The sequence below is a fragment of the Muntiacus reevesi genome, chromosome 10 (assembly GCF_963930625.1).
Source record: "Muntiacus reevesi chromosome 10, mMunRee1.1, whole genome shotgun sequence".
Classification (NCBI taxonomy): domain Eukaryota; kingdom Metazoa; phylum Chordata; class Mammalia; order Artiodactyla; family Cervidae; genus Muntiacus; species Muntiacus reevesi.
Window position 1 is genome coordinate 73,464,936 of NC_089258.1, and position 26,709 is coordinate 73,491,644.

Consider the following 26,709-nt stretch of genomic DNA (forward strand, 5'->3'; position numbering starts at 1 on the left):
CTGAGCCCTACAGCACCATTAGCTAGGAGCCTGACACGACTGAGTGAAATATTGTCTAATTTATTATCTTATTACTCCTCTGGAACAGGATCAATTAATTACCCATTAAAGTATTTCAGCTGTGGAGATTTATGAGGGGCCCTCTGCATTTTAACAGATGATTAGTTATACATGTTTGTTTGCTTGAAGAGCAGAGCCCAGCAAATGAATAGAGGCGATGGAGAAGGAAAGAGGAGGCAAGGGAGAGGGTGCAGCAGAGACGGCTAATGGATCGGCCCTGACTCCGAGAAAATGGAGCAGTCAATGACAAGAGTTATCGACTCGTTCACTTGCGGTTTTGAGATAACCATATGTACAGGGGAAGGGGAGGGGGGCGCCGAAAAACCCTCACTCAACTGCTTTTTCCATTCAATAAATTCGCTTCGGAATATATTGGATTGGGGTTTGATGGCTATTTCGTGTTTTGCAGAGTGCTGACACTGGTATGATTCAGTAATTATTGTTTCTTTTAAGTTATTGCTGTAATTTTGCTCTCTAAGATCCCAATCAATTTCTGCCTCTCAAGGGCACGCTTGAAGAGCGATATTTGAAAACAGCCTTCTGATAGATTGTGCGGCTAGACAGTGGCTGAGACAAATAGCCTAATCTGGCACAAATTAGCTTGGCTTCCACAGATAGTTTTATACAGCGATGTAAATTACATTGTCAGGGCCAGTCACTTTCCTGCTTAGAGTGCAGCTAACAAGGAACCATGGAGACATTATCGGTGCTGCCGCGCACTCCCAGGGCTGCTGCAAAGCCATTTGTAAGGGGAAAGAGAGGGCGAGAGCGTTTGGGTAACAAAAGCAAGGTAGTGGAGCAGAAGCGAGCTAGAACAAGGAGGCGCAGATGATGCTCTGAGTTCTCTTGGTCAGGACTGAACTAATAGAACTGTTGGAAGGGGAAGCTAGAGTGTGTGCTGGGCTGGTCCAATCGTGGGAGAGATGGGGGAGGCCGGACATGCGCTGTTCTGAGGACTAGAAGCCCGAGAGGCCGGTTCTCTGCTGAAAACCAGCAGCAGAGAGAAGGCCACCTAAACCCCAACTTCCTTGCCGAGGGAGATGGTTTGCACTGGCCTGGATAAAGGGGAGGAGGGACCGCGACACGAGATGGGCTGAGCTGAGCTGAATTGAAGGGAAAGACGTACCGAGGGGAGTTGGAGAAAAGTGTGATGAGCCGGCCGACTGGTTGGCCAGGCTGCACTGGCCATCCTTGGAGTCCATCCTTGGGGGCGTGCTGATCAGTTGGACCAGGCTCCCTGGGGGGCGGGGCCAGGAGCCAGGGAGCACTGGGCGGGCTCCGCCCCTGCATCCCGCAAGAGGTGGGAGGTGGTCCAGCTGGGAAAGAAACTCATAGGTGCTCTTCCCTGGCCAGACCTGGGAAGTCCCTACCCCTTGTTTGACGTGGAACTTCTCTGCCTGGCCTTCCGGATCTGACTCCCCTCGCCGTGACCACCACAACCCGCACACTCCTCATCCCCACCCTTCACCCCACATAGATTTGTCTCCCGCATCGTCCTCAGCAGTCCACTCCTCCTCCCCGTTCTTTCTCTCACATTTGTCGGTTTTTTTAACCACTCGAAACATGACCTTGCTTTATTTTCTCACCTCCACCAAAGCATCATCTCCCTGTATACAGCGAGTGCTTTTTATCTGTCTGCTTTCAAGATTTTCCCTTTATCCTTTGGTTTTTCCTTTCTATGATGGTCCACGGTATGGTTTGCTTCACATCTATCCTGTTTGGCGTTTGCTGAGATTCTTGAATGAATCAATGTGTCTTTCATTGAATTTGGAATATATTTGCTCCAGGCTTCAAATTTTTCTTTTGCACTGCTCTCTCTCTTCTTTGGAAACTCTTATCAAACATATGTTAGGTATTTTGATGTCTTAGATATCTGAGGTTCCATTCTTTTTTGTCTGCTTTTTCCTTTCTGTTGTTAAGATTGAATAAGTTATGAGTCTATCTTCCAGTTCACTGACTCTTCCTCTATCATCCCCATTCTGCTTTTAAGTCCGTTCAGTGAATTTGACTTCAAATATTTTATCCTTTATTTCTATTTTATTTCTGATTGGTCTTTTTAACAATTTGTAAATTTTTCCACTGAGGTTTTATTTTTTTTTCATTTATTTGTAGTATATTTTCTCTCACATAATTAGTATAGTTATAATAAGTACTTTAAAATCTTTGTCTACTATTTCCAACATTTGGGTCAAGTAGGGGTTCATCTTTACTGGTATTATTTTCTCTTGAAAACAAGTGACACTTTTCTAGATCTTTCTGTGCCTAACAGTTTTGATTATATTCTGGATATTGTGAATGTTGTATTGTGCGTACTCTGAATTCTGTTACATTCTGCTGAAGAGTGGCAAGTTGTTATTATTAATTTTTCATTGTGTTGTAATAACAATTAAGGCAATAAAGTTGGCTAGACACAAATTGCAAATTCTGTCTCTTGGGTGGCAGCTCAAATCTCAGTTCTGCTATTTTTAGCTGAGCTGCTTGAGTTCTACCTAGTGCATGCTTGACCCATAGATCTGGGAAGATTTTATATTTAGCAGCTGTGGTTGCCCCAAACTCTGTCATCTAGTTCTTTAGGCCAAAAAGACTTCTGGTTTTCTATAGGCACTTCAGCTACCCCATGTGACTACAGCCAATGGCCATAATAAATGGGAGGCTTATCCCATATTATTCCTTTCTTCCACTTGTTAACTGCGCCTTCAGGAGGCTGGTTTTGGGGGGGGGGGTTGTTTGTTTTGCTTTGGTTTTGGGGGTTTTGTGAGGGGTTGTCTGGGTTTTTTGTACAGGGTTTATGGTTATTGTCTGTTTAAAGGAGGTTAGTCTGACCATGTGTAAAATAGATAGCTAGTGGGAAGCACAAGGAGCTCAACTCTGTGATGACCGAGAGGGGTGGGGTGTGGGGAGTGGAAGGGAGGCTCAAGAAGGAGGGGAATGTACCTATACCTGCAGCTGATTCACACTGTTGTACAGTGGAAACTAACACAGCATTGTAAAGCAATTATATTCCAATTTTTAAAAGAAAAAAAAAAGGAACATTTATCTGATAGAAACCTACTTGGCCATGCCAAAAGTAGAATTCTCCCAGCGTATTTTGAGAGGGCAAAAAAAAAAAAGCCAACTGTTTCAACAAGACCATGTCTCATAGATCCTTGTCCCACTGTATTTCACAGAACTTCCCAAAACTTTCAAGGGTGAAAGAGGTGTATTTGTGGTAAGGGCAAGGAAGGAACAGAATTCAACTATAAATGCAGACATTACTGGATCTTTAACGTGTCAACAAGCATTTATTGGGTATCCACCATATGCCAAAGAGAAAATTTCTACCAGGGCTCTTAATGGTTAGTTCATGTCAAAGCTCATCCAACTCTGATTAATATGAAGATACTATAGGTTGTTCTGACCACCTGAGGCATAATTAATAATTATAGACACTATTTTGAGTTCCAAGTACATGCCGTGCACTGACTCTAATATTACAAGGACTCAGCGTTTTTGTCATCTCTATTTTACATGAGCAGTGTTACAAAGTGGAAAATAATCGGGTGTTAGAGCTGGATAGGCCTGGCTTTGACACAGACTAAATGACCCCCTCCTAAGGAAAATTGCTTAGCATCTGTGAGCCTTGGTTAACTTACCTATAAATTGAGCATTCAAAGTTGTCATAATGATAAGAAGGACCTGCCTCATAGTAATTGCTATTCTTTTTACAGATGAGAACCTTAAGATCAGAAAGTTTCGATAACTTGCTCACCAGCAGAAAGCTATTTTGCCACTTAATAAGTGTCATCATTGGGTTTCAACATCATGTCTCTGCACTTTCTTTGCAGTTGGCTGCTTTATCTCAATAATAACCACCAATTATTGAGTACCTATTATGTCCAAGAACTCATCCTAGCTGCTTTACATACCTACAGATAACCCTGAAATTAATCAAAAGATAACACAAGACCCTCAGATCAGGCAAACACTTCCTCTCACAGAATCATCAGACTTACAGGTCTTGAAGAATTTAGGGAGGAAGAACTTCCTCACCCAGAGTTAAGATCTTCCCTCGGGGGCAGCACCTTCCCCTGATGGAGTTGCTATCCATTTCGCCATTGAGAAAACCATCCCCAAACTGAGGTCCAGGAGAAATAGTAGGTGGCACGCTTAGAGGGAAAGAGTGTTCCAACAACGAGTGTAGTGTATTTGAAAGACCAGAATCAAGGGGTGATGTTGCCAGTTTTAGAAGATAAAATAAACCCAGTGTATCAGGACCAGAGAGAACCTAGATCAGAGAGGAATGAGATCAGCCTGGTGACACTGGCAGAGGTGACATCACACTGTACCTCCTAAAGCAGGTCACAAACTGGACTTCATGAAAAGCCATCAAAGAACTTTCAGCTGGTGTAATATTATCATACTTCCATTTTCATAGGTAACATTAACCATGGAATGGGAAATAAACCTGAAGGCCAGTTAAAAGTCTATCAGAATGATGGAAGGAAGAGACTACGGAGTGTTACACTACGCTGGTGACAACAGGATAAAGATCTGTTTCCAGGACAACAGGATAAAGATCTGGATCCAAAATATTTAAGAGATGGAAAGGACCAGAGTCAGAGGATGAAGTCTAGAAAATGGTACTGATGAACCAATTTCTAAGTCAGGAATGGAGACATAGACATAGAGAACGCACTTGTGGGCATGGAGGAAGAGGGGAGAGTGGAATGAATGGAGAGACTAGCATTGACAGATGTATGCCGCCATGTGTAAAATAGACAGCTAGTGGGAGGCTGCCGTACAACACAGGGAGCTCAGCCTGGTGCTCTGTGAGGACCTAGGGGGTGGCAGGAGCTGTGGGTAAGGCTCAAGAGGAAGGGGATGTGTGTATACATGGAGCTGATTCACTGTTGTAGAGCAGAAACTAACAACACTGTAAAGCAATTACACTCCAATAAAATAAATAAGTAAAATAAAGGCCAAAACAAATAAAATGGCATAAATGCCCTTAGGTAAAAGACACCACACAAACGCAAAAAAGGAAAAAAATTTCTTTAACAGACTCTGTTGAAAGAAAGCGCACTCAAAGAACACATACATATTAAAAATCTGATATCAAAAATGGAAACCTCAAGTGAAATGTAGAATAAAAGAGGATTAAAACACCGTAAAAAACAAAGGAAGGTTAGACGTGCGGCAACAAGGGAAGACAGAACTAAAGAAGGAGTCCTGGTTTCTGGTTGAAGCCACTGGGTAGGAGATGATATTTTCCAGGAGCGGAAACTACAGAAGGAGCAGGTGTGAGGGGAAGATGGTGAGTTCTGGAGATGTTAAGTTTGAGGTGCCTATGGCAGATATTGCCAGCTGTCCCCCAAATAGTATATCCAGGCACTTGGGGGGAGGGAAAGGGAAGGGGCAAAGAACCTTGATCTGACCAGTCTGTTGGATAAACTTGGTCCTTGTGCCTTGGGTCATTTGAATAAATGTGCTTCATTTCTTATCATTCAATGGTGGATGGATGTGGAACCACAGTCTTCAGCTTAATTGGCAACGAGGCATGGCCACGTGGGCTGGATGTGTCAGTACCATGGACAACCACTCTCTCACATCCCGAAACAGAAGCTGGTGGCCCTCCGCTTCCTCATCCCCTTTTCTGCCTGCTGGGTCACAGTGCCTTTCAGACACTGTCACCCTGTGGAAGAGGACAGTTACCCTTGATGGTGAAGTCTGAGGATAGGAAAAACCTAAGTCAACGTTGTGGAGTTACCTGCCCTCCGCAGATTGGCCAGAAACTCTGGACTGTGGTATGAAAGAGAAATGAATTTCAGTAGCACTTGAGTCACTTGATTTTATATTCTCTTTGTTACAGTCAAGTAGCCGAGTGGAGGTATCTGGTAGAAAGTTGGATAGAGAGTCTCAAGAGTTGGAAAGTCCTCAGAATATCAGTCTGCTGAAACTGTGGCAAAGAGAAAAAATAATCTGGGCATGAAAGGAAACAGAGTGAGAAATCTTGGTCAAAATGCTAGGACTCCAAAAGGGTCAGGTACCCAAACCCAGACTGAGAAACAATGGAAAAGTGAGAAGCCCCCAGGAGACTATGATGTTCCAGAATGGACTGGGCAATGATGGGGAAGGGGACACTTAAGGTAAGCATCCAGTGAGTTAGTGTCGTGGAGGTCATTGATGACCTTGGGGAGAGGCTTCAAGGGCACAGGAAAGCAGAAGCCATACCCAACCGTACTGAGAGTTGATGGAAGTGATGAATATACCATCAGTCAGTTCAGGTGCTCAGTCATGTCCGACTCTTTGCTACCCCATAGATTGTGGCACGCCAGGCTTCCCTGTCATCACCAACTCCCAAAGCTTGCTTAAACTCATGTCCATCAAGTCAGTGATGCCATCCAACCATCTCATCCTCTGTCATCCCCTTCTCCTCCTGCCTTCAATCTTTCCCAGCATCAGGGTCTTTTCCAGTGAGTCAGTTCTTCACATCAGGTGGCGAAAGTTTTGGAGTTTCAGCTTCAACACCAGTCCTCCAAAGAATATTTAGGACTGATTTCCTTTAGGATGGACTGGTTGGATCTCCTTGGAGTCCAAGGGACTCTAAGGAGTCTTCTCCAACACCACAGTTCAAAAGCATCAATTCTTCAGCACTCAGCTTTCTTTATAGTCCAACTCTCACATCCATACATGACTACTGGAAAAATCATAGCTTTGACTAGATGGACCTTTGTTGGCAAAGTAATGTCTCTGCTTTTTAATATGCTATCTAGGCTGCTCATAGCTTTTCTTCCAAGCATCTTTTAATTTCATGGCTGCAGTCACCATCTGCAGTGATTTTGGAGCCCAGAAAAATAAAGTCTGTCACTGTTTTCACTGTTTCTCCATCTATTGGCCATAAAGAGATGGGCCTGGATGCCATGATCTTAGTTTTCTGAATGTTGAATTTTAAGCCAACTTTTTCACTCTCTTCTTTCACTTTCATCAAGAGGCTCTTTAGTTCTTCTTCACTTTCTGTGTAAGGGTGGTGTCATCTGTGTATCTGAGGTTATTGATATTTCTCCCAGCAATTTTGATTCCAGTTTGTGCTTCATCCAGCCCAGTGTTTCTCATGATGTACTCTACATAAAAGGTAAATAAGCAGGGTGACAGTATACAGCCTTGACGTACTCCTTTCCCGATTTGGAACCAGTCTGTTGTTCCATGTCCAGTACTAGCTGTTGCTTCTTGACTTGCATGCAGATCTCTCAGGAGGCAGGTCAGGTGACCTAGTATTCCCATCTCTTGAAGATTTTCCACAGTTTGTTGTGATCCACACAGTCAAAGGCTTTGGCATAGTCAATAAAGCAGAAGTAGATGTTTTTCTGGAATTCTCTTGCTTTTTTGATGATCCAGTGGATGTTGGCAATTTGATCTCTGGTTCCTCTGCCTTTTCTAAATCTAGCTTGAACATCTGGAAGCTCCCAGTTCATGTACTGTTGAAGCCTGGCTTGGAGAATTTTGAGCATTACTTTACTAGCGTGTGAGATGATTGCAATTGTGTGATAGTTTAAGTATTCTTTGGCATTGCCTTTCTTTGGGATTTGAATGCAAGCTGACCTTTTCCGGCCTGTGGCCACTGCTGAGTTTTCCAGATTTGCTGGCATATTGAGTGCAGCACTTTCACGGTATCACCTTTTAGGATTTTAAATAGCTCACCTGTAATTCCATCACCTCCACTAGATTTGTTCACAGTGATGCTTCCTAAGGCCCACTTGACTTCACATTCCAGGATGTCTGGCTCTAGGTGAGTGATCACACCATTGTGGTTATGTGGGTCATGAAGATCTTTTTTGTATAGTTCTGTATATTCTTGCCACCTATTCTTCATATATAATATACCATACAGTGCTCCATAGACATTAAGAAAGTTGTGGCTAGAAAGAGAAATATAAAAAGGTAACTAGTCTAGAGATGATGGCAGAGGCAGCATTTTTCAAGATGGAAGAGATTTGAATGTGCATTAATGCCAAAATAAAGGAAAGCATGGGACTTCCCCGGTGGTCCAGTGGTTTAGAGTCCACCTGCCAATGCAGGAGATGAGGGTTTGATCCCTGGTCTGGGAAGGTTAAACATGCCACAGAGCAACTAAGCCCATGTCCCACAACTGCTGGGGCCAGGCACTGCAATTACTAAAGCCCGAATGCCCTAGAGTACAAGCTATGCAGCAAGAGAAGCAACTGCAATGAGAAGCCTGTGCGACAGAACTAGAGACTAGCCCTTGCTTATCACAACTAGAGAAAGCCTGCACACAGCGACAAAGACCCAGCACAGCCAGAAACAAAAAATACAAAACGGAAGTTGTGTTTTTTTTTTCTTTAAAAAAAAGGAAAGCATGCATGTAAGTCATGGATCTACACCATAAGAAGGTGAAAGATGATGGGATGAGCTGAAGAAAGAAAAAAATGCAGCTTCTGTTTTAACAGAAGGGAGAGAGACAATGCAACCACTTATCTGCTTCACTCATCTGAGTCCAGGTTCACAAACCCTTTTCATCATCATATTAGACAAGTTGGTTGGTCACCAAATCAGTCAAGTGCAACTAATAAGAGTTTTTGAAGAAATATTTATAATAATGATATAATTTTTGCAGAGTTTTGAAACCAACCAAATTAGTGGATGCTGGCTGTTGAAGCTGTCTACATTTTATGATATGCATTAGTATGTGTATACAAAAGATAGGCAAATCCCTATCAGAAAGTTAGAATAAAAGCTCCTTGAAGACAGGAATATTATACAATTTTTGTTTGAATCCTCAAACATGAAATCCTCAAAAATGAAAATTGAACATCAAACATTGAACATCAACGGATGTTCAATGAATATTTCAGGATTCAGCTAAGTTCAAATCAGACTTTACAAAACAATTATTTTTCTTTACCAAAGGATTCACCATTAGGCACTTGCAAATAGCCAGTAACTCCGGTGCATTTAAATTTTGAGTAGAAGCATACGTTCTCATTGCGGCTCTAGGACTTCCCTGGTGGTCCAATGGTTAAGAATCTGCCTGCCTAGGCAGAGAACACAGTTCCATCCGTGGTCCGGGAAGATCTCATATGCCAGGGAGCAGCTAAACCCACGTGCCACAACTTCTGAGCCCACGCCCTAGAGCCCGAGCTCTGCAACAAGAGAACCCACCTCAATGAGAAGACCATGCACCGCAACTAGAGAGTAGCCCCCTCACCGCAACTCGAGAGAGCCTGTGGGCAGCAGTGAAGACCCAGTGCAGCCAAAAATAAATAATTCTTCTTAAGCTGTGGCTCTACATACCTTTGTAGACCTTTTACTATAGACTCTAGCCATCCCAGTATTTTAGGGACATATCTTTTAAGTAAAATTAAGAACCCAAATCCTCTCAAACGGGTGAAAAGAGGTATAGCCATTGGATAAGAGAGTAGAAGAAACATTTCTGAAGTTTTGGAAGCTGGGAAGTAGGGGGTTGGGGAGGCAGCACCAAGAACCCTAACCCGACTGGCCACTTGCATAAACTTTGTCCCTGAGCCTCGGGTCCTACTCATAGACTTAATTTCTTATCATTCTACGGTGGGTCGACAAAGTCCAGAGCCTCCCAGTTTATCTTGCCCCAGAGGTCAGTTTCTCTTCAAGGCCAAGAAGTGATTGTGGGAAGGGGATATACAGTCCTCTACCCTCTGGCACCAGTTTTCACTAGAACTCTCAAACTCCCCCAATCACAGCTTTGGTTTCTGAATTATTAGTCTCTTCACCCTGTTCACCCCTTGTCAGAAGATGTAACTAAGATACACTGACAGTTCCTGCAGACCTGTGTTCCTCTTCTGGGTCACTCCAGGTAACTCTTGAGAAAACAGCCTAGATGATTTGGTTGATGAGAACGCCAGCCTTGGCTTTCTCTGCCTTCAGGAACAGACTAGACAAGTGAGAAAGAGTCTAGAACATCAGGGTCTAGAGAGAGATGGTCCGGTCCAATCTCTTCATTTGGTAGAGGAGGCTCTGGCCTAAGATGGGAAAGCAATTTGCTTGAGGTCACAGTTAGCAGGGGGGGCTGGTGCTGGGCTCAAATCTCCTAGCCCCTGGTACCAAGTTCCCTGAGCAAACTCTCAAATTCAGACATCATCCCCTTTTCCAACATTTGGCCCCAGACATTTCTCTCTTTTTTTGACACAAGTCAGGAAGGAAAAGAAGGTACCCATCTTTGCCTATATGATTTATTTTTTTCTAAGGTAAGAATTTGTTTGGGAGATGATCTACCTCTAGGTGACATATATTGGGTTGGCCAAAAAGTTCATTTGGGTTTTTCTGTAAGATGTTATGGTAAAGACCCAATGAACTCTTTTTTTCTTTTGGCTGTACCACACAGCATGTGGGATCTTAGTTACCTGACCAGGGATTGAACCCGAGCCCCCTCTGCCTTGGAAGCACTGAGTCCTAACCACTGGACCACCAGGGAAGTCCTTCCAATGAACTTTTTGACCAACCCAATACTTTCCATTTTTCCATCCTGTTGTTTTACACAAAAGCCTGCAGGAGATCATGACAACTTGAAAACTCACCTTCAGATACTGCCTCATTCAGCAGCTTTATATCACCCTAGCCCCCCCCCCTAAAAAAAATCATCCTCCAATATCTAATCTTTCTGGGCCCCTGATTCCATTTTACAAGTTTATCTTCTCACAGCAAGGCACCAAGGCCTTCCTTCAATGACCACCCAAACCACTGTCCTTGAAGACAGCCAGGGAGCAAAGAGAATCCTTCAGGAAAGAACCACATATCCAGGCCCCTTTAATGTCTTCCAGGCATTTGCAAACATATATTTATATGTGTAGAAATGCACATGCACATGTGACAGACAAGAGAGCCAAAATAAAAATTTAAGAAACCACCCAGGCGGATTTGCAGTAACATAGATGGACCTAAAGATTGTCATACTGAGTGAAGTAAGTTAGACACAGAAGAAGAAATATCATATGACACGCCTTTATTTGTGGAATCTAACAAGAAATGATACAAATGAAAGTGAAGGTGAAAGTCGCTCAGTCATGTCCGACTCTTTGCGACCCCATGGACGATACAGTCCATGGAATTCTCCAGGCCGTTAATACTGGAGTGGGTAGCCTTTCCCTTCTCCAGAGGATCTTCCCAACCCAGGGATCAAACCCAGGTCTCAGATGAACTTACTTATAAAACAGAAGTGGACTCACAGATTTAAAGAACATACTTATGGTTGCCGGGGGAGGGGGGAGGGGAGGTTTGGGGGAGGTGGGGTGGGAAGGGATAGTTTGGGAATTTGGGATGGGCATGTACACGCTGCTATATTTAAAACAGATAACCATCAAGGACCTACTATACAGCACAGGGAACTCTGCTCAATGTTACGTGGCAGCCGGGATGGGAGGGGAGTGTGGGGGAGAATGGATCCATGGATATGTATGGTTGAGTCCCTTCGCTTTTGACCTGAAACTATCACAGCATTGCCTGTTAATTGGCTATACCCCAGTACCAAATAAAAGGTTTTTTTTAAAAAAAGAAGAAATGGCCCAGGCAGGAGAGGAGAAAATGTCCCCTCTCTATCTGCAGGCCGCCTCCAGCAAAAGCCTTCCTAAAGACGATAGGTTAAATATATTGCTGCCATTACACTCTACAAGAAACACATTCCATAAAAACGAAGGTGCTGTAAATTATACAAATATGATGCTAACAAGCCAGGAAGCGCGCCGCTAATGAGGTCAGCGACAGAACTCCCGCAGCGCCGCAAATCACGTGCCAGTCTTGGGCGGGAGGGCCTGGAACCACACCGGGTCAGCATTTTCCGAGCGCATCTGTCACCCGCTGTTTGGTGCAGGGTTACACAGGTAGAAAAAAGCCTTCCCCTCTCCCCCCACCCACTGCCACCACCCCCCCAGACTTTGATTATGTGTCAAAATATCCAAGTCACCAGACAGGCACGCTCGGCATTAATGTACCTGACTATTACTGCCTATTGTTCTCCTGCTCAGAGGAGAGGATTAGTCACTCAGATGTGTAAATATTGGTTACCGTTTTGAAGCACGCAAGCTCTGTGTTTCTATCAGCCCGGTTCCTGGAGGAATTATGCATGCTGTTGGCACCGGGTTTTGTACACACTGTATTTGCTAAAGCTCTAAAAATCAAATAAACATGTTCTCAGCTCCTGAATTATTAGTTCATTCACCATCTTTCCCCGTTAGGGGGGGAAACAATAAACACGCGGAAATGTGGCATTTAGGAACTGCAACAAGATTTCTGCTTGGCATTTACAAGTTGGAGAACAATCGGAGCATCCTTCCCTGTGCCTTTAGCTCAAAGAGCCCAGGCCACTGAGCCAGGGCTCCGGACCTCCGGGTGATCCCCTGGGGTCGTCGGTGGGGTAGCCTCCACTTCTGGACCCATGTCCAATGTGGGATCTGATGCCCTCAGGGCTCCAGAGCTGAGGGCAGAGTCAAGAGAAACTCACATCCCCCCCAGTTCAGAGGCCAGAGCCACATGCGTTAAGAGCAACCCGACTGACCCCTTCCAATGTTCCCAACTCTCTCTTTAGTTCCTGCTCTGTGCCAGGATTACTATGACTGACCCCGAGATGGAGCTTGGAGTCATGGTTCAGAAGGCATCACCCCATACGATCCCCCAACCCAGCAGCCGTTTGGAAGAGAGGGCCACCAATTGTATAGGCCGAGTTCATAGCTTCTTGGCACCTTTTTTTTTTTTCCATTCCAGAATCCAGGGCAATTAAGGTTTAAAACCATTGAGGGTGGGTGAAGAAAAAAGTGCGAAGTTTAACGTGAGATGCATGAAGGAATGTAAGTGAATATTTTGCCGATAAATATGATCACAAAAATATCTCCTGCATCCCCCAGCGCAAAGCAAAGTATTTATGGTTCAGATTCCGCTCAGAGCCAACAGCGGGGGAGGAAGATAGTTTTGTTCTGAACCGCCTGGCCTAGCCCTAGTCCCAGACACCTGTTTATACTCCATCGCAAAGGTTTTATGGAGTCTGTTCTCCCCGGTCTAGGGGCCCTGCCGTGGATCTATTTGTATACACATATCATAGGTTTTGGAAATAACTTCAGCACATAAATGCCATTATTTCCAACAGAGTTGGTGTAAACCATATTTACTACTGAAACGCTCAGCTCGAAATCGAGCTGCAAGGAAACAGTAGCAGCAGCAGTAACAACAACAACAAAGAAATCAGTGAGAGCTACAAACCACGACCACAAATCAGACAAATTCGTAAAGAGGCCTTGAGGTGGGAGTCAAAACGCAGAGGCAAGATGGCAGGCCGGGCGGTGCTCAGTGTGTTCCGAAGGAAATGGAGTTAAAATCAAAGTAACTCTCTTTTCTAAATTAAATACAGACTACATGTGGGGTGCATACAGAGCTGTAAAGGAGGCGGGGAGGTACAGAGGGCGGGAACACAGTCAGAAGCACTAGTTTTTCTCACTGCCATAAAAATCTCAACAGTCTGTGTGATCATAGACGGGAGCCCTGGGGCTGCTCCTGACACAGTTACCTGATTCCCAGCATCGTCCAAACAAGAGGAAACCCTCATGGGCAGCAGCCCTTCAAGTCAAGACTCTCCCTTCCCTTGGAGGTGTGGATGGTCTTGCTTACTAATCCAATCAAGAACGAGAAAGCCAGTAAACCATTACATGTGCGTGCTGAATCGCTTCAGTCATGGCTGACTCTTTGTGACCCCATGGACCGTAGCCCACCAGGCTCCTCTCTCCTTGGGATTCTCCAGGCAAGAATACTGGAGTGGGTTGCCACCCCCTCCTTCAGGGGATTTTCAAGACCCTGGGATTGAATCCGAGTCTCTTACGTCTCCTGCATTGGCAGGCGGCTTCTTTGGATGGATAAACAACAAGGTCCTAAGTGTAGAGCACAGGGAACTATATTCAATATCCTGCAATAAACTTGAATGAAAAGAATATGAAAAAGAATGTGTATATATATATATGTATATATGTATAACTGAATCACTTTGCTGCACAGCAGAAATTAACAGAACACTGTAAATCAACCATGCTTCAATTTTTTTAAAAAAAGAAATTGTGTGTCTCATACCAGAGACACACCCACACCCCATGTGGGAACTTTGATTCATTCTTTTTTTTTTCTTTTTGGACTAAGCATCTACTATGTGTTTGACTCTGGAAAAGATAGAATTATAGGTAAGACATTATTATCTAATCAGGAAATAGGGGAATAAGAAATATAAAATAAGAAATGATGATTATGTAAGAAAATGACAATAGTTTTTTTAAAAAAAGTCTTTAAAAAGCAGTATGATTGATAACCAAGGGAGAGAGTAATCAGAGCTTTTGGTGGCTGACCACCGAGTGAAGTGGAGAAGGCAATGGCACTTCACTCCAATACTCTTGCCTGGAAAATCCCATGGATGGAGGAGCCTGGTAGGCTGCAGTCCATGGGGTCGCTGGGAGTTGGACATGACTGAGCGACTTCACTTTCACTTTCCACTTTCAGGCATTGGAGAAGGAGATGGCAACCCACTCCAGTGTTCTTGCCTGGAGAATCCCAGGGACAGGGAACCCTGGTGGGCTGCCGTCTATGGGGTCACACAGAGTTGGACACAACTGAAGCAACTTAGCAGCAGCAGCAGCACCGAGTGAAGACTGAGGATTATAGGCTGGGGTGATCCAAGAAGACTTCAAGGAGGAAGTGGACTTTGAAGGCAGACAGGACCGAGCTGGGCAGAATAGAGAAAGCAGCAGAATGGATGCAGGACAATTGTGTGGGGGAAAGGGCAGAAAGGGAATGAACACGGCATGTTTGGGGGCGTAAACAAGGGTTCTTACTAGCATGCAGATTTGTACAGAAGACTAGAGGCAGGGAACGTTGGAAAGGTTGGCCGTTTCTATTGAGTGGTAACCAAGTTAACGTTAGCAATTTGGACAAGAAATGACCTGTAGTGGACACAGGCAGCTTTCAACAGGAGGAAAACCAAATGGATACATTCTACAGAAATTAGCATCTCGGCAGACTGAGGCGATGCAGAGGCAGAGGAAGTGGATGGCACAGCCCTTGTGTGCATTCACTGGCCAACCCTTGTGCACTGGGGTCATTTACGCCCCTTCCCTCCTGGAAAGCCCTGGACCAGTGCAGTGTACCTACAAAGAGCACTGCTGCCTCTCAAGCAAAAAGTTCAGGTTTGGAGGGAAGAGGAAGGAGAAAGAGTGTGGGAGAGAGACAGAGATATGGTTTTTCCAGACCAGGAGAAGGTACTCGAACTCTGTGGGAAGGTCGACTGTTTGGAATGGGGAAGGGTTCAGATTCGCCATAACCCAAAGCAGACAAAGTGTGAAATATGCATTTTTCTCTTTCATTTTACACCATTTTTATGAGACCTCTGTGTCGAGGCAGCTAGAAAGAGCCCTTGGCTCGCGCCCTGCGGGGCTGGCAGATTTATTACTGAATTCGAAAAAAAATGAAAGCGGTTCAGCTGTCTGGCCAGGTAGAAAGGATTATCTCTACTTGAAAGAAACCAGACTTAAAAAAAAAAAAGACTTCCACTGATGGAGAGGAAAACTCTGCCCAAAGCGGTGTGCCCTGCTGCAGACCAAATGACTGCTAATTCTTAAAATGGGTCTTAATCCCATCTCCAGCTGGGCTCCGGGAACCAAACTGTGTCTCTATCTGAGCACTGGCCCAGCTCTCCTGGTGGCAAACCCTCTCAAGGGATGTCCCACCATCTCAAAATCGCCAGCCTGAGGCAGACTGGTGATTCTGGCACCAGGGGATGGCCCTGGACCTGGAAAGCAGCGCTCAGCTGGGGCCTCTGTAAGACCTGGGTCTCCAGCAGCCAGTCACCATTGGATCGCCAGGCTCCCAGAGAAGTATCCTGTGCAGAACACTCGGACCTGGACATTTCCCACCAAGGGTCCAGCCTGGAGTCAAATAGTTAATCCCATTTTCACAAATAGCAAGGCCATAAGAAAATCAGAGATACCAAGGGAACATTTCATGCAAAGATGGGCACAAAAGAGGACAGAAATGATATGGACCTAACAGAAGCAGAAGATATTAAGAAGAGGTGGCAAGAATGCACAGAACTATACAAAAAAGATCTTCATGATGCAGATAACCACGATGGTGTGATCACTCACCTAGAGCCAGACGTCCTAGTATGTGAAGTCAAGTGGACCTTAGGAAGCATCACTACAAACAAAGCTAGTGGAAGTGATGGAATTTCAGTTGAGCTATTTCAAATCCTAAAAGGTGATGCTGTGAAAGTGCTACACTCAATATGCCAGCAAATTTGGAAAACTCAGCAGTGGCCACAGGACTGGGAAAGGTCAGTTTTCATTCCAATCCCAAAGAAAGGCAATGCCACAGAATGCTCAAACTACTGCACAATTGCACTCATCTCACATGCTAGGAAACTAATGCTCAAAATTCTCCAAGCCAGGCTTCAACAGTACATGAACTGTGAACATCCAGATGTTCAAGCTAGATTTAGAAAAGGCAGAGGGACCAGAGATCAAATTACCAACATCCGCTGGATCATCAAAAAAGCGAGAGTTCCAGAAAAACATCTACTTCTGCTTTATTGACTATGCCAAAGCCTTTGACTGTGTGGATCACAACAAACTGTGGAAAATTCTGAAAGAGATGGAAATACCAGACCACATGACCTGCTTCCTGAGAAATATGTATGCAGGTCAGGAAGCAACAGTTAGAACTGGACATGGAACAACAGACTGGTTCCAAATCAGGAAAGAAGTATGCCAAGGCTGTATATTGTCACCCTGCTTATTTAACTTATATGCAGAGTACATCATGAGAAACGCTGGGCTGGAAGAAGCATGAGCTGGAATCAAGATTGCCAGGAGAAATATCAATAACCTCAGATACGAAGATGACACCAGCCTTATGGCAGAAAGTGAAGAAGAACTAAAGAGCCTCTTGATGAAAGTGAAAGAGGAGAGTGAAAAATTTGGCTTAAAATTCAACATTCAGAAAATAAGATCATGGCATCTGATACCATCATTTCATGGCCAATAGATGGGGAAACAATGCAAACAGTGTCAGACTATTTTTTGGGGTTACAAAATCACTGCAGATGGAGCCATGAAATTAAAAGATGTTTGATCCTTGGAAGAAAAGCTATGAGCAGCCTAGACAGCATATTAAAAAGCAGAGACATTACTTTGCCAACAAAGTTCTGTCTAGTCAAAGCTATGGTTTTTCCAGTAGTCATGTATGGGTGTGAGTTGGACTATAAAGAAAGCTGAGTGCTGAAGAATTGATGCTTTTGAACTGTGGTGTTGGAGAAGACTCTTGAGACTCCCTTGGACTGCAAGGAGATCCAACCAGTCCATCCTAAAGGAAATCAGTCCTGAATGTTCATTGGAAGGACTGATGTTGAAGCTGAAACTCCAAAACTTTGGCCACTTGATGTGAAGAACTGACTCATTGGAAAAGACCCTGATGCTGGGAAAGATTGAAGGCAGGAGGAGAAGGGGATGACAGAGGATGAGATGGTTGGATGGCATCACCGACTCAATGGACATGAGTGTGGGTAAGCTCTGGGAGTTGTGATGGTCAGGGAAGCCTGGCGTGCTGCAGTCCATGGGGCTGCAAAGAGTTGGGCATGACTGATCAACTGAACTGACTAACAAGTACTGAAAACTGGTCATTGGGATTTGCAAAATGCACACACCATCTCATTTGACTGATTTTCCATTTTAACAGATTGTACTCGATTTTAACGGATTTCACTCTTACATGTGCCAGGTGTGGTGTATATGAAGATGGAGCCCCTGCCCTCGGATAACCGTCACACACCAACGGCCTGTCTCCCCTAGGCCCCACTCAGGTAGGTATTCGTATTCATCTTTTGCCCACTGGAAGGTTGAAGAAATGCTAACTCAAGGAAATTAAGTAAGACCCAAGGCCACAGAGCCAGCAAAGGAAAAGTTCATACCTGGGAACCATTCATTCGAAACCACAGCCTGCAGGCTCCATAGCCCCTTTGGCGGGGGAGGGGGGGGGAGGGGGGCAGGGTCTCTAGGGGCCTCTGCTTCCTGTCTGTGTCTCCTATAAATGGGCATTCCAATCAGTTCTCTTCTCCCGCGAGTTGTGTTGACTCTTGCTTTTATCAAAGGCCACAGTCATCCAGAGGAGAAAATCATCAACCCCCAGCTCCCCAGTACCTGGGCCTTTGGTCTTATTCCCAGCTCCTGGACTTGAAGAATTGACTGGCTCTTCCTGCTGTTGTTGTGTTGGTCGCTCAGGCGTGTCCAGCTCTTTGAGACCCCATGGACTGTAGCCTGCCAGGCTCCTCTGTCCATGGGACTCTCCCAGCAAGAATATTGAAGTGGGTTCCCATGCCCTTCTCCAGGGGATCTTCCCAACCCCTAGGAATCGAACAGGGGTTTCCTGCATTGTGGGTGGAATGGCTCTTCCTACCTCCATCTAAACCTTCTAACCGCCAGCCCTTGCCAGCCATCTAGAAACTGCCAGAAGTCTGGGGCTGGAGTTTCTTGGCCATGCCCACTGGGAATGCAGGAAGCGAGCCCTCTGCTGGCCTCCCAGCAGCCAGCCCCCAGCCTCACCTCTCCTGCAGGGTCCTGTTCTCAGGCCTGCCCTCCTCTCATGGCCTGGGCTTTCCCCTCCCTGCCACACTCCCTCTCCTCACTCCAGCCCCACAAAGAAGCGCAGGTTAGTGTTTGCAAAGAGCTTTGAGGGGGAAAAGAGTCAAGTGCTTCCCCTCCACTGAAAGGAAACAATTTTAATTGAAAAATGAAATCACAGGTTACATGCAAATCTTTGTTGGCAAATTTCAGTTACCACCAAATTAAATGCATAGCTAAGCTAAGCATCTTCAGGACACTCTATTTAATGTTTTCCCGGGGCGTGTCCATAGCAATAAGAGGCAGCCTGTAGATGTCTTTGGGCAGAAGGAGTTCATAGGAAGAATCCAGGGGGGTTGGACTCTACCTGCCTGGGACCTCCACATACAGACATTAAGCAACATTTTATTTTATCTTGTTTGGGAAGCAGTCAAGTAGGGCAGGAAGAGAGGAGTTCTGGCCAGTTTTACCATTCAGTTTCCGGCCTTTCAGAAAATCAGGCATCAGCAAAGGAAAATGCGGAAAATATTCTAGTAGCGACAATATTAAAAATTAACCCCCCAAATTACCTAATCTTTTCCTCTTAATTTATGAATGAGAACACTGAGGCTCAGCGCGTCCCTTGATCAAGCTGGCACAGAACACAGGTTATGTCAGGCCCAGGACAGGATTTTGTTCCCAGATAGTCTCTGTTCAGTTCAGTTCAGTCTCTCAGTCGTGTCTGACTCTTTGCGACCCCATGGACTGCAGCATGCCAGGTTTCCCTGTCCATCACCAACTCCCAGAGCTTATTCAAACTCATGTCCATCAAGTCGGTGATGCCATCTAACCATCTCATCCTCTGTCATCCCCTTCTCCTCCCGCTTTCAATCTTTTTCAGCATCAAGATCTTTTCAAATGAGTCAATCTTTCACATCAGGTGGCCAAAGGACTGGAGTTTCAGCTTCAGCATCAGTCCTTCCAATGAATATTCAGGACAGATTTCCTTTAGGATGGACTGGTTGGATCTCTTTGCAGTCCAAGGAACTCTCAAGAGTCTTCTCCAACAGATGGTCTAGTTGACCCTAAAAAGTGGCTCAGTCAGTAAAGCATCTGCCTGCAGTGCGGGAGACCCAAGTTTGATCCCCAGATCAGGAAGATCTCCTGGAGAAAGGAATGGCACCCCACTCCAATATTCTTGACTGGAGAATCCCAGGGACAGAGGAGTCTGGCAGGCTACAGTCCATGGGGTTGCAAAAGAGTCAGACTTGACTGAGCGACTAAGACTTTCCCTTTGCTTCAAGAAGAGTCCCCCCTGCCGGGCCCTGAGGATGAGGGGCCCAATGCTGTGTATTGTTCTCTGCTCATCATCTGCTTCCTGTCGGTGGCCGTGTCGGGGGCTTCGCCTGCTGCCACATTCCATGCTGTACACCCAATGTGCATGTGCCAGGCAACCACCGAATGTAGAAAACCCCCAGAGGATTGCATCCTGTGTCCCTGTGAGAGTGGGAGCTGCCATCACGCTGCCTGAGAGGCTGTGAAACACTCTCTCCAAGCAGACCGCGAGGGCATGAAGGAAAGAATGGCCATCTTTAATCTGCGCCTCTACCTCGAGGTCAACTGGCTTGAGAAAGTCCCTTAAGGTATATTCGTGGAAGGAATCCACATTTGCAAGTGAACACTCACATCACAGTAGTTTTGCTCAGAGAAAGTAGGAATATCCATGGGACATTTACCCTGAGTTAGGAGGAGATGCTTCTAGGTGTCTTTTGTCCAAGCGGGAAATTTCTTATCACGAGATTATTGCCATGTTGGCCAACATCCAAATGGCTAGAAGACATGAAGGATGGTTCAATTAAGCTACAGTTGTATCCAGCACGGGAACCTGCCTGGTCCTGGCGCACACTTGCTTTTATCTGGGGTCAGACTCCAGGGCCTTCTGCACACCTGGGGTGGGGGGTGGGTACAGAGTCCCTGACGTTCCACACCGTTCCTAGGCTGGGGACAGTTCTGTGAGCCGGAACAGCCACCCTATCCAGGGCCACCAATCTGAGGCTGATGAGAAAAGCCAGGGAGAGTGTGACAGGTCTGGGCTTGCAGGCGGGGGAGAAACAGTCCCCCCTCCACCGGGCCTGGGGCCCCAGCGAGGGCGGCTCTCTCTCCAACTCCGCCTCCGCAGAGCATGTGGGTTCTGGCCTTATCTGCCAGATGGCTCCCGGAGGGGGATGATTTATTAGGTGCAGAAAGCTCGCTGATAAATTTTACTGCAAGTCCCCGGCAGAAGACTGGGGGTAGCAACAGCCCAGCGCAGGCAGCTCTAATGGAAAGTGCCGTCACCAAAGAGCAAAGCATTATTTATGACTGTCTGTAATGCCGTTTGGGGGAAATTCATCATCGCCTCCCCGGTCCATGCACACGGGGACAGCGGCGCTGGGGGGAGGAGGTGCCCAGGACAGGTGGGGAGCTTTTCTGGGAACCTGCCAGTGGAAAGCAAGGCCATGCTCCCCCTGGGTGATCCGGCCCCCCTTGCCAAGCGCTGACCTACAAAGGGCCTCCCCATAGCCCTTCCCTACCCTTAGCCCCAAATCTCACTCCCCTCCTCCCACTGAAATGGAGAGAAGAGAGAAGAAGAATGGCATTTTCTCATTCTCTGTGTGGCCTGCAAATTCTTACCCATCTGTATGGTTCAGGGCCATCCCTTTCAAAAGCAGAGGCTTAAACCAATTGACCAATGTCATCCCCGTCGAGCTCCAAGCAAAAAAAAAAAAGAAAAGGAATGTTCTCCCATTTTGAAAAACTGCTCAAGAAGTCACACTTAGGCAAGACAGAGGCCAGCTAAGGTCACTCGGCAGTCCGGGCTAAGGAGCTCAGAGGCTGGAGTCTCGGGTGACCCTGACACATTTGCCTTAAGACACACACTGCGTGGCCCTGTGGCCTCTCCACCCATGGGTCCTGGGCGCTCAGCTGGATGGAGGCATCTGGGGGCTGTCGCATCCTAGCCCAGCCCCTCCTACCATGTCAACTAGTGAGCCTCCAGCCCCGTTCTTCTTTTCAGTACATGTATAATACAGCTTGTAGCTGTTGTGGTTCAGTCACTAAGTCATGTCTAACTCTTTGTGACCCCATGGACTGTAGCCCGCCAGGCTCCTCTGTCCATGGGATTCTCCAGTCAGGAATACTGGAGTGGGGTGCCATTTCTGTCACCAGGGGATCTTCCCGACCCAGGGACAGAACCCGAGCCTCCTGCCTTTGGCCAGCGGATTCTTTACCGCTGAGCCACCAGAGAAGCATAGCATATAGTACTCATGGATTACCAGCTGCCTTATATTTGAATTATTTATGTCTAAGTCTGTCTCTGTGATCAAATTAAATGCTCCTTGAGGGCAGGGCCCTGTATCCTATTCATTTTTATATTCATCTCAGCAGTACGCAGGGCCCCTGGCACATGGTAAGCCTTGATAAATGCTTGATAATAAAATGACCCTGGCAGACTTCAGATCTCCTGGGATCTCGTGTTCTGATGCGTCTGTCATCAGGCTGGTATTCATAGCCTTTCAAAGCAGCTCGTCCCCACCCTCGCATCCATCAGCGCGGCATCATGGAAAGAGCACTGGATTAGGAGTCAGGAGGGACGGGTTCTGGCGGGCAGCGATCCCAAACATTCTTTGAGTACATAACTCAGGCCAAGTCAGATTTCACCATTAGCCCAGCGATTAAATGGGAGCAGCTCGGCTTACTTCTGCACGCCCTGGCATGCCAGAGGAGGAAAAGGAATAACAGAGTCTAACACACAGGTCGTCTATGAGAATGTGAGAATGAAGGGGAGCAGGAGATCCGAGTTCCAGGAAGGGAGGGAACAACCTGTATCGGGTGGTTCTCTGTGCCAAGAACCCCGCTCAGGTGCTTTGTTTTGTTGTTGTTTTAGGTATTTACTTACTTGGCTGCATTGGCTCTTCGTTGTGGCACTCAGGATCTCCGGTTGCTCCTGGCCATGAGGGATCTTAGTTCCTTGACCAGGGATCAAACCCGTGTCCTCTGCATTACAAGGCAGATTCTCAACCACAAGGCCATCAGGGAAGTCCCGTATGCTCAAGTGCTTCGGACGTGTTATCTCATTTCCAAGCTCTGCAGGGTCAATTCGATTCTGACACTCACAGTATACATTTGAAAATCCTTGACCAGGGATCAAACCCGTGTCCTCTGCATCACAAAGCAGATTCTCAACCACTGGGCCATCAGGGAAGTCCCGCATGCTCAGGTGCTTTAGATGTGTTATTTCCATACCTTCACACAAGCTCTGTGAGGTCAGTTTGATTCTGACGTTCATGAGAATAAATTTGAAAACATGGTGTCAAGACCTTCATTACCTTGAGGTTGTCCCTGAGTGGAATCATTTTCTCTCTCCGGGTCCTTGATCTCATTCAGGAAATAAAAGAGATGGACTAGAAGTAAGGTCCCATCAGCTTCAAATTCCTGTGAATTATAAAGGCACGCTGTCACCCAAGCAGCCGAGGTGGTTCTAAGCCCATTGGAAGGGCAGGATGTGAATGGGTGATCAGTATATCCAGGAACAAGAAATTATGCACAAAGAGGGCTACTTGGTTTTTACTTGAAGGCTTGGGGTTTAAATTCACCCCAATGGGAAACATGGAAGGTGAGAGATTGTCTTGGGAAAAGAAAGGAGTCTGGCAACTTCAGGCCCAGGAAGGAGCAGCCCATAGAGGTCAGAGGGATAGAAGACTCTGGAGACTGGTCCCCAATGTAGTCTGCCCTCTGCCCATCCTGGACGAGGGAAGATAGTCGGCCTGACACACCTGTCTCTTTGTCAGCTACGCAGTTCACACTTTCTCCAGAATCATTTGGTGCAAGAAGAGAGCTTTATAGACTTTCACCCAATAGATTTGCTTGGAAACTGAGCACCAGAGGTAAAATGACCTGCTCACAGTAACAGAGCCATCTGGAAAGCAAATCTCTTGGCCACTGATTCATACTCTGGATAATGGATCAGTATACTGGGCGCTGGGTGTGTCCTCTCCATGTGCCCTTTTCAGAATGCACCCTAAAGGAGGAGTACCCACTGGTGGTTATTCTATTTTTTAAAATAATGATGATAAAGAAAAGCTTTTAACTTTTCCTAAATATGAATTTGGGGCATAAGAACAATCCTAATTCAGTTAAACAAACTTTATTCATACTAAGGGAGCCAGATCAAAGACCTAGTACTAAACTCGATGACTTTTGATCAAAAAAGGAAGAAAACCAGTGTTCTTCAGACACTATTAACATGTTTAGTAAGAAGCACCCTTCTCAGCTCTGACCTGAGGTTTGCGCTTAATGATGGCTCCTGGTTTTGGTTTCAGTATCTGACAGAATAGGCTCTTTCTTGGAAATTGCAGGTGGAGTCTTGGAAATAAGAATAAAAGACTTGGAGTTAGACAGCCTTAGGCGCAAGACTCACATTCACATCCTGCATTACTCAAGGCAAGTTATTTAAATTTTCTGAGCCTCGGATTCATTTTGGGGGGACAATAATAACCTCTACATAGGACTGTTTTAAGGACTACATTCAACAATGTGTATATTGTCTTAGTAAAGTGTCCAGCACAGAATAGATGGACAGTATATAAAGTTTACAATTTTGATGCTAATTTTCAGAAAGTCATGTAGAATCAAACATTGACCCCTTAACTAGAAATTTCAAAATGATCTCTTACTGGTCAACAAAACTACTTCCTTCTCTTCCAACTTCTCTTAAAACCAGGTTCAAATGATAACATGGATGCAATTCAGACATATCTTGCAAATTGATCTCCATAAAGCATGGCCCATGCTCATCCAAATGACCAATCCCTTTGGAAATTGAGACTTCATTTCCATTTTCCTAATGAATGCTGTTTTTCAGTACCTGGAATGTCATGGTATTTAAGGTAGCTCAGCCATAGAAGATAAATATGGTATTTATTTGCCAACCATCTAATGACATAGAAAGGGGCAAAAATTCCTATCATTCAAGTCTTGAGCTCCCTAACTTTGTGGGCTGGTCTCAGGTGTACTGCAGGAGAGTTCCTTAAGGTGTTTGGAAGACATGCTGATTTCCAGGCTCCGAGGCCAGAAATTCCAATATAATCTGAAATGAGACCCAGGAATCTGCATTACAAATAAGTGAGTGATTCAGATGTACAAGGTTGAGAACCACTGATCTCAGTAAAGGGTTATTTTTCTATGTATATTGTATTATACTTTCTCACCTATTCTCCATCTGTTTGAATGTAATATGTACACCATTAAATCACAGGGAGATTGGGAGGAAGGACAGATGATATTTTTTATCCTGATCTCATAGCTCCATCAGCAACTCCCATTTATATTTTGGGATTCTCACTACACTAGATGTTATAAAAATTTCTCCCTGCTTTTCAGACAGTCTTGGATTCCATAAAAATGCACTTAGTATTTAAGATATCAGTAAAGCTTTCATACTTTAAAACAGAAAAAGGCAAATCAGATTCATCTGGTGCAGCACAAACAGCTGATTGGCAGGGGCTGCCTGGAACACCAGGGCACTCTTAAGAGAAGTCTCACTCAGGGAGAAGGCATGCCAGGTTTGATTAGTGATGTCTGGCATGGGTACAGTCGCTGGTAGGTCAGAAACAGCTACTTCCTTTCAGTTCTACTTCAAAGTATATTAACACCAGAGGAGGAAGAATATTCAAAATCGATTAAAGGGGGATGTTTACATTTAAAGTTTCCATTCATACTTCAGTTGAGAGCTTGTCTTTTATTCTTGTTTTTGTTTTGTTTTTTCCTATCCAACTTAAAGGTGCATTCAGGAATCTGTGTGCTCCTGATAAAGATAAAGTTGGAAACAATCTGAATTAAGAACAGAAAATTCTGGGCTTCCCTGGTGGCCCAGTGGTTAAGAGTCTGCCTTGCAGTGCTGGAGACCCAGGTTTGATCCCTGGGTCAGGAAGTTTCCCAGAGAAGGGAATGGCTACCGCTCCAGTATCCTTGCCTAGAGAATTCCATGGACAGAGGAGCCTGGCAGGCTATAGTCCATGGAGTCGAAAAGAGTTGAACACAACCGAGCAACTAACACACAGTTTGAAAGCAAGGGACACAGTTTCGATCCCTGATCCAGGAAGATCCCACATGCCACAGAGCAACTAAGCCTGTGTACTACAACTACGGAAGCCCGTGTCCTACAGCCCATGCTCTGCAACAAGAGAAGCCAATGAGAAGCTTGCACATCTCACCACAATGAGGCTGCACACAGACCAAGTGCAGCCACAAATAACAATAAATAAGCAAAATAAAAGCTAAAAAGAAAAACGGAAAATTCTAAGGCACTAGTTTGGTCCCTCAGTCATGTCTGACTCTTTTTGACCCCATGGACTGCAGCATGCCAGGCTTCCCTGACCATCACCAACTCCCGGAGCTTACCCACACTCATGTCCATCGAGTTGGTAATGTCATCCAACCATCTCTTCCTCTCTCGTCCCCTTCTCCTCCTGCCTTCAATCTTTCCCAGTATCATGGTCTTTTCCAATGAGTCAGTTTTTCTCATCAGGTGGCCAAAGGATTGGAGTTTCAGTTTCAGCATCAGTCCTTCCAATGAATATTCAGGACTGACTATCTTTAGGATGGACTGGTTGGATCTCCTTGCTGTCCAAGGGACCCTCAAGAGTCTTCTCCAACACCACAATTCAAAAACAGTAATTCTTTGGCACTCAGCTTTCTTTATAGTCCAACATTCACATCCAAACATGACTACTGGAAAAAAAAACCATAGATGGATGGTTTGACTAGATGGATCTTTGTCAGTAAAGTAATGTCTCTGCTTTTTAATATACTGTCTAGGTTGGTCACAGCTTTTCTTCCAAGGAGCAAGCATCTTTTAATATCATGGCTGCAGTCACCATCTGCAATGATTGTAGAGCCCAAGGAAATAAAGTCTGTCACTGTTTCCATTGCTTCCCCATCTATTTGCCATGAGGTGAAGGGACTGGATGCCATGATCTTCGGTTTTTGAATGTTGAGTTTTAAGCCAGCTTTTTCACGCTCCTCT